Source organism: Pseudochaenichthys georgianus, chromosome 9 (assembly GCF_902827115.2).
Source record: "Pseudochaenichthys georgianus chromosome 9, fPseGeo1.2, whole genome shotgun sequence".
NCBI lineage: Eukaryota > Metazoa > Chordata > Actinopteri > Perciformes > Channichthyidae > Pseudochaenichthys > Pseudochaenichthys georgianus.
In genome coordinates, this window is record NC_047511.1 from 35,433,040 (window position 1) to 35,439,718 (window position 6,679).

A 6,679-nucleotide genomic window follows, 5' to 3' on the forward strand; every position below is an offset into this window, starting at 1 on the left:
CCTGCTTCATGCAGCTGTAAATAAAGGTAATTGTACAAAAGCTTAATTAAATGACATAAATCCTGTTTACGATGTCTGGGCTTTACTGAGCCACTGAATCGTAGGAGGAAGGAGAGCTGCAGTGAATAGTGTGTGTTATGTGTGTGTATGTGTGTTTCTTTCTATTCCACCGCCCCCTCCACTCAAATGGCCGCCGCTTTCTATGTGCTTTCCCTTTTCCAGACACACAAACACCCACGCTATACACATTGTACACCGAATAGAAAAACGAGCTTTCTATGTGGATTTGAGGTATAGCATTATTGTGGCTTTTGATAATGTCACTTACTGTGAAACTCTGGACACTCGGAGCAATAAGTCATCTCTTTCATTAGAGCTGAGTGTGGGGGGTGAAGGTGTGGCTGTCCTACTGGCTCTCTGGTATTCTCCACCACAGACATCTCGCTCGGCCCAGTGTCCACCATAACCCTGATGAGACGATATTCAATGAGCACAGGAAGCGATTGGAGCACACAGGCAAGGACGTCCTCAGTTTAAAGGACGAGCAAATATATTTTCATAAGGTCAAATGGAGTTCAATGCTCACACTTGTAAAACTCGTAATCCATAGGCGGGCTATCGGGATCCTTTAATCAGTTCACATTTGTCTCTGTGTAGAATAATGCTGTGGCTGTTTGTAGACAACCAGCAGAACCTCCATCTCTATGTCTCAGCAGTTTTATCCATCGAGCACAATCTCCTATGATTGATTGATATTAGATTGAACTGGCTGGCTGTTGTTTCAACACCATTGACTTCAGCAAGAGATGCAGCCAAAGATTACCACACTGATTGCATTTCAATTTTTAATGGAAAGTTGGAACATCCAAAGTTCTTCCTGGCGAGTTCATGCAGAGTGTTTTGCGCCATTAGCGACCCTCAGAAAGACAAATTGGTTGCATTACCATCTGGCCAATGTTCATTTATTATTTGTGTTAATATAGTGGCATGTATGTGTGCTCTCCTGAAATTGATTATGTTGTACAGCACACCGTTCTGGGAGGATGATGCTTTTTTACAACCTCATAAGTCATTTGACTCTCGGTGGCAGTTATTAATGTCGCTGTGTGATGAGGTGCCACTGAATCAACTAGGCCTGTTGGATTCAGTGGGACATGCAGTAAGACATGATCCCACTGTATGTGATTTAATGGCATGCTGCTCCCTGCCCAGTCAACTGTGGACCATTAGACCCAGATAGAGTGTGTAACTGATAGAGATTCCCCACGTATTGAATGGGTGTGTATGGCACGTCAGGCATGATGATTAGAGATGATGCATTAGCAGCAAACAGGTAAGAGGCTATAATGTTGGGTAGAAATGGATGAACTCATTGTAGCCAGACTGCCTCCATTCATCAAGCATCATATGGGAAGAAGGATGGAAAAAACGTGTGGGTGGGGGAGTGAAAACTAAAAGAAAAATGGGTGGCATTACAGGGACATATAGACCTAAAATGAGCTAAAAAGTATAACCTTATGTTTTTACAACAGTATCTTCCAACATCTTTTGATATTGTGCTCAACCCATAGCACGAGAAAATATATCTGCGGAGCTCTCGTGAAATAGTTGGATGTTACACGTAAAAGTTAATTAAGCAATCTGGGGAAAGATCCCAATCATTTCAGCTCTAATGTAACTGATTAATTATTCACTATCAGAAACCTTACTGTTCCCACTAATACATCTTCAGCTTTCTATCCGGCAGACTATGGTGAAGCAGCTCATAATTGCGCAGGGCATGAAGTAGTACTTAAAGCCCAGACCAATGTAGCTCAGAGTGCAATGCACACCAAAGTGACAGGCACCACCAGAAACTAGTCCATCACGCTAACCTCTTTACTGTCCTAGGTACACATAAAAGTAAAGGGCCCATAATGCTGCAACACTGCCTAGACATCACTGCAGGCTGTATCTCACCCAAAGAAAAGGTGCAGAGATGAATCAAGGGGAGAAGAATTACTAGGTAGAATTTAATGAAGGCACATAAAGTAAAAATCTCAGTATTCAAGATCTCATTGAACTTCTAGCTGGGAGAAAGCTGCAGCTAAAAGCAGTGGAAGGACATTTTTGATCCAGCTGGAACAAATCTTTAAACATATCTGACGATTTACAGTGCGTGGCAACATGGTTAGTTTTAAACGGTCTCTCTAGTTACATAATCACCAAGAGACAAAACAGCAACAGACGTGTCAGAGCAGGAGAGCCTCCATACTTCCATTAATTTTTTTCCCTGAGCTTTATGTTGACGAAAACTTCTCTGTACGTGAGTGAAAACCCCAATATTATGCCCCCCCCCTGTACGGTGGATTATTACTGTATGTGGCTATTCTCTCAAAGGTCAAGAGAAGCGATTTGTCTTTCCAGCACTCTAAACTGTCTCTCACTCTAAATCCCAGTGGTGTCTGGGAGGCGATTGTGAGAGAGATTTTCTTTTCAGCAATGTAGATGGAAGGAATGGAGGCTGGAGTCCGCTTTATATCAAACACCTGAGTTTATTGAGAGCCACGGCCGGGAGCATTGGCAGGGTTCTCACACGACTTCATCATGTGATTCCCCAGCCAACACTGAAGATTACACAGAAACACAGCGCAAATCTACACAGATAATCAAGGAGGAGCCTCTATTTCGCGCGTCTTCTGATCGATAATCACAAAAACACATGGATTCAGAGACAAAGACAGTCTGTTAAAGTCCTCTGGCAGTTAGTCACAGTCCCCCAACAGGAAAGCGGAACCTTTAACCCTTTAAACCTTTAACCCCCTGCTCTAAGTTATAGCAGACCTATGTGAAACACAAAATGCTTTTTGGTACAAACACATAAACAAAAATATTTCCTTCACAGCGATGATAGAGCAGTCCGTTGCTTCCCACCCAAACTCCCTGACCCCCCCTCCCTCCCTCTGTCCTTCTCTCCTCCCTCCAATTCTCCCTCAACCGGTCATTCCCTCACTCAGTCAATCATTCGGTTCCCTTATAGAGAAGAAGGCACAGTTGATGCTAAAAGCAATGTGTGGCATCATTTCATAAAGTTTGAGTGTTGGCATTTCTCCCATGCTAATTCACTCCTGGCAAAACTCATACATGTTTTATAAACCTGCTTAGCCTTGTGATGGAAATGAGTTGATATTTTAACTTTTGTATTTCAAGCGTCTAGCGTCTCCATTGAAAAACCTTGGCACACTATTTATGCATTCTTTTCTCACAACATCAAAAGCAGGTATTTTTTTCCTATTTATTATTTTATATATTTAACTCCCAGGTCACCATGTCTTACTTTTCTCCTCTTGCAGCTGGTAGCGCAGATTTGATTCAGCATTTCCCAGCTTCCCAAACTCAGTGTTGCTTTTTTCTCTGTGCCTCACTCACAGATGGCTGCCGAGGAGGCTCCAGGGACACTGGTATTGCATGGACTGATTTGCAGGATACTCAGCTATATTATGTATTCACAAAACCCAACAGACACCCCATTGTTTTGCTTGTGCTACTCTTGTGTCTGTCCCCATCCTCACCCTGAATGTAAGAGTCATTTCCTCTCAGAAGACGTGTATGCACTTGTCAATCAATCAATCAATCAATCAATCAATCAATCAATGTTTATTTATATAGCCCAATATCACAAATGTTACATTTGTCTCAGTGGTCTTCACAGTGTGTACAGAATATCAGTATGACAATACAACACCCTCTGTCCTTAGACCCTCACATCGTACAAGGAAAAACTTCCGAAGAAAACCCACAGTTTAAAGGGAAAAATGGGAGAAACCTCAGGGAGAGCAACAGAGGAGGGATCCCTCTCCCAGGACGGACAGACGTGCAATAGATGCCGTGTGTAAATTGAAAAGATAATACATTTGCAACATAGGTAGTCCAAATGTTTGGAAATGCATGTGTGTATAATAGGAAGATGAATCCACGAGGATATCCATCCAGGACCTATGATCCAGGACCACAGCCATGACTCAAGATCGAGGGCTCGCGATCCAGGACACAGGACCGCAGGATCATCCATGACTCCGGATCCCAGCGTATAGACACAAAAAAGAAAGACATTTGGGGAAGCTGGGTTAATCGGAACATGAGAGTACACGGGTATAGACAGAGAGAAGGAAGAAGTAAGATGTCCCCCGACAAACTAAGCCTATATCAGCAAAACTAGGGGCTGAATCTAATCAGCCCTAACTATAAGCTTTATCAAAAAGGAAGGTCTTAAGCGCACTCTTAAAAACGGATAAACACAAACTGGAAGCTGATTCCACAAATGTGGAGCTTGATAAGAAAAGGCTCTGGCTCCCATTGTACTTTTAGAGATTCTAGGAACAACCAACAACCCTGCATTCTTGGAACACAATGCCCTAGTAGGACAGTAGGGTATAATGAGTTATTTAAGGTAAGATGGCGCCTGCCCATTAAGGGCTTTGTAGGCGAGAAGAAGAATTTTAAATTCTATCCTGTGTTCTATAGGGAGCCAGTGTAAGGTAGCCAGAACAGGCGTAATGTGGTCCCTTTTCCTAACTCTGGTTAGTACACGAGCCGCAGCATTTTGAATCAGCTGAAGCGACTTGACTGACTTCTTGGTACTCCCTGATAATAAAGAGTTACAATAATCCAGCCTAGAAGTAACAAATGCATGGACTAGTTTCTCTGCATCATTTTGAGGCAAGATATGCCTGATTTTTGCAATGTTACGTAGATGGAAGTAGGCGGTCCTTGAAATTGATTTTATGTGGGCGTTAAAGGATAAATCCTGATCAAATATAACACCAAGATTCCTTACAGTAACGTGACAGTAGTTCTTATAAGTAGGAGCTTTTTAACACATATTCAAATTTCACTTTTACAGACTGTAATTGCCTTAATGTGTAAACCCCAGGTTAAGATGGAGGCTTTTGCGGTGGGCCAACCCGTACTTTTCACATTTATGTGACCATGAATAAATGTATAAATCTAACCTGTTCCATGTGAGTAACTCATTAAAAAGCAGTCAAAGGTTAAATAGAGTGATGGAGGGCATAGTTTAATTAGACCATCTTTTCTTGCACTGTAAGGCAGGCCATTCCCCATAACTTATAGAGACCTTTTGAGATCTTACTAAGGAAAGCGATGTAATGAACCATAAGAAATTGAAATAACTAACTAATTTAGTACCAAAAGATAAATAAATCCCCTCACATTGTGTTTTCCAGTAGCATATAAAGCCCATATTTCATTAAGCTAAAAATATAAAAGTTTTAATGTCACCTTGCAGTGAGGAATTTGACAACAGGGCAAGACTGTAGAGATATAAGCTACGTGTCATAAATGCCCATTTTACATTGCTGAACAACATTCCCTGAAAATGCAATTAACTTCTAAGAAAAGACATTCTGAACAAAGACACTTCAGAACAAAATCACATTTAGAGCCAAATAACTAAGCTTAATTGTGTTACCAGACTTTGAAGGTAGGTGGAATTCAATTTCAAACTCTAAAAGACCATAGCTGCATCGAATTAAGCTTACATACTTCATTCAATATTTTCCTGTGAAAATTACACCGGAGTAATGGAATATTTTGTTATAGCCATGGGGAAGCTTTTCAAGGATAGATGAAAACGTTTATTCAGAATAAGGGCACTTTGTGATATGATGACATTGCACCAAGATAATACTGCTGAGAATGACTTCTCTAAGGGCTTATAATGAAAGGTTAGATCTCCACTGCAAGTGATGAAACAACAGTGAAATTCTGGTAATGTGTGACTTAAATTCTGAGAGGGATTTCCATTTTTTGTTCAGAAAATACTATCCCCAAAATGTAATAAAACACTGTATTGCCTGCACTTTTTAAGGTTATTTTTTCTCCACCTTATTTTTTTTGTATAGTTTGCTTTTCTCCACATTTGAAATGCACCACTAAAGAAAGCTCTGGAGTCGTGGAGCCCTCAGGAGCCGAAGGGCTACATGTTCTATTCAGACTTTTTTGGGAGTTTGAAAAGCAGTCTGCCTGCCGTCAGTTTGGAATCATAAACCAAAGTGTGAAAGATGTGAAAGAGAAAGCGGGATGCAGGGTAAGAGCAAGGGAGAGAAAAAAAGCCAGTAGACGAGAATATTTCTCAGCTTGCTGAGGCAAAACTGCTATCAGTGTCGGGATGTGAATGTAGGAACAGTGAATTGAGCATTGTCCACGGCTGCTTTAAGCGTTGAGACTGATTTTCAGTCCCAATGAGGTGTGAATACGCACTATATTTTGGGAACATCTATCAATCTTTTTTGCTAGCTTGGAGGTTTCTTTTTCAGAGTGGAGAGTCACTGGCTTCCTGGGTAGAGTCAAGTGAGTGATGCTTTTGATTGTGTATCCATGTGGGTGCTCTGAAACAGAAAGAGTCACATGTCGCTTCAGAAAGTCATCCCCTTCATGTCCCACTGCTCTGGACCATGCAGAGATAGAAATGCTGCCGACAGTATATTTTGTTATGTAACAAACACGGGGCCAAAACCGGGCCGACATATTATTCTTGACAATACTGGAAATGTGAAAGGACATTTATGTGAACACTTTATGCACAAATACTTATTCTGCTGAGGCAGTGAAACCTGAAGTGGAATGATTAAACTCTGGTTGTCGCAGAAGTTTTGTACCGGGCTCTGTTGTAGCACAC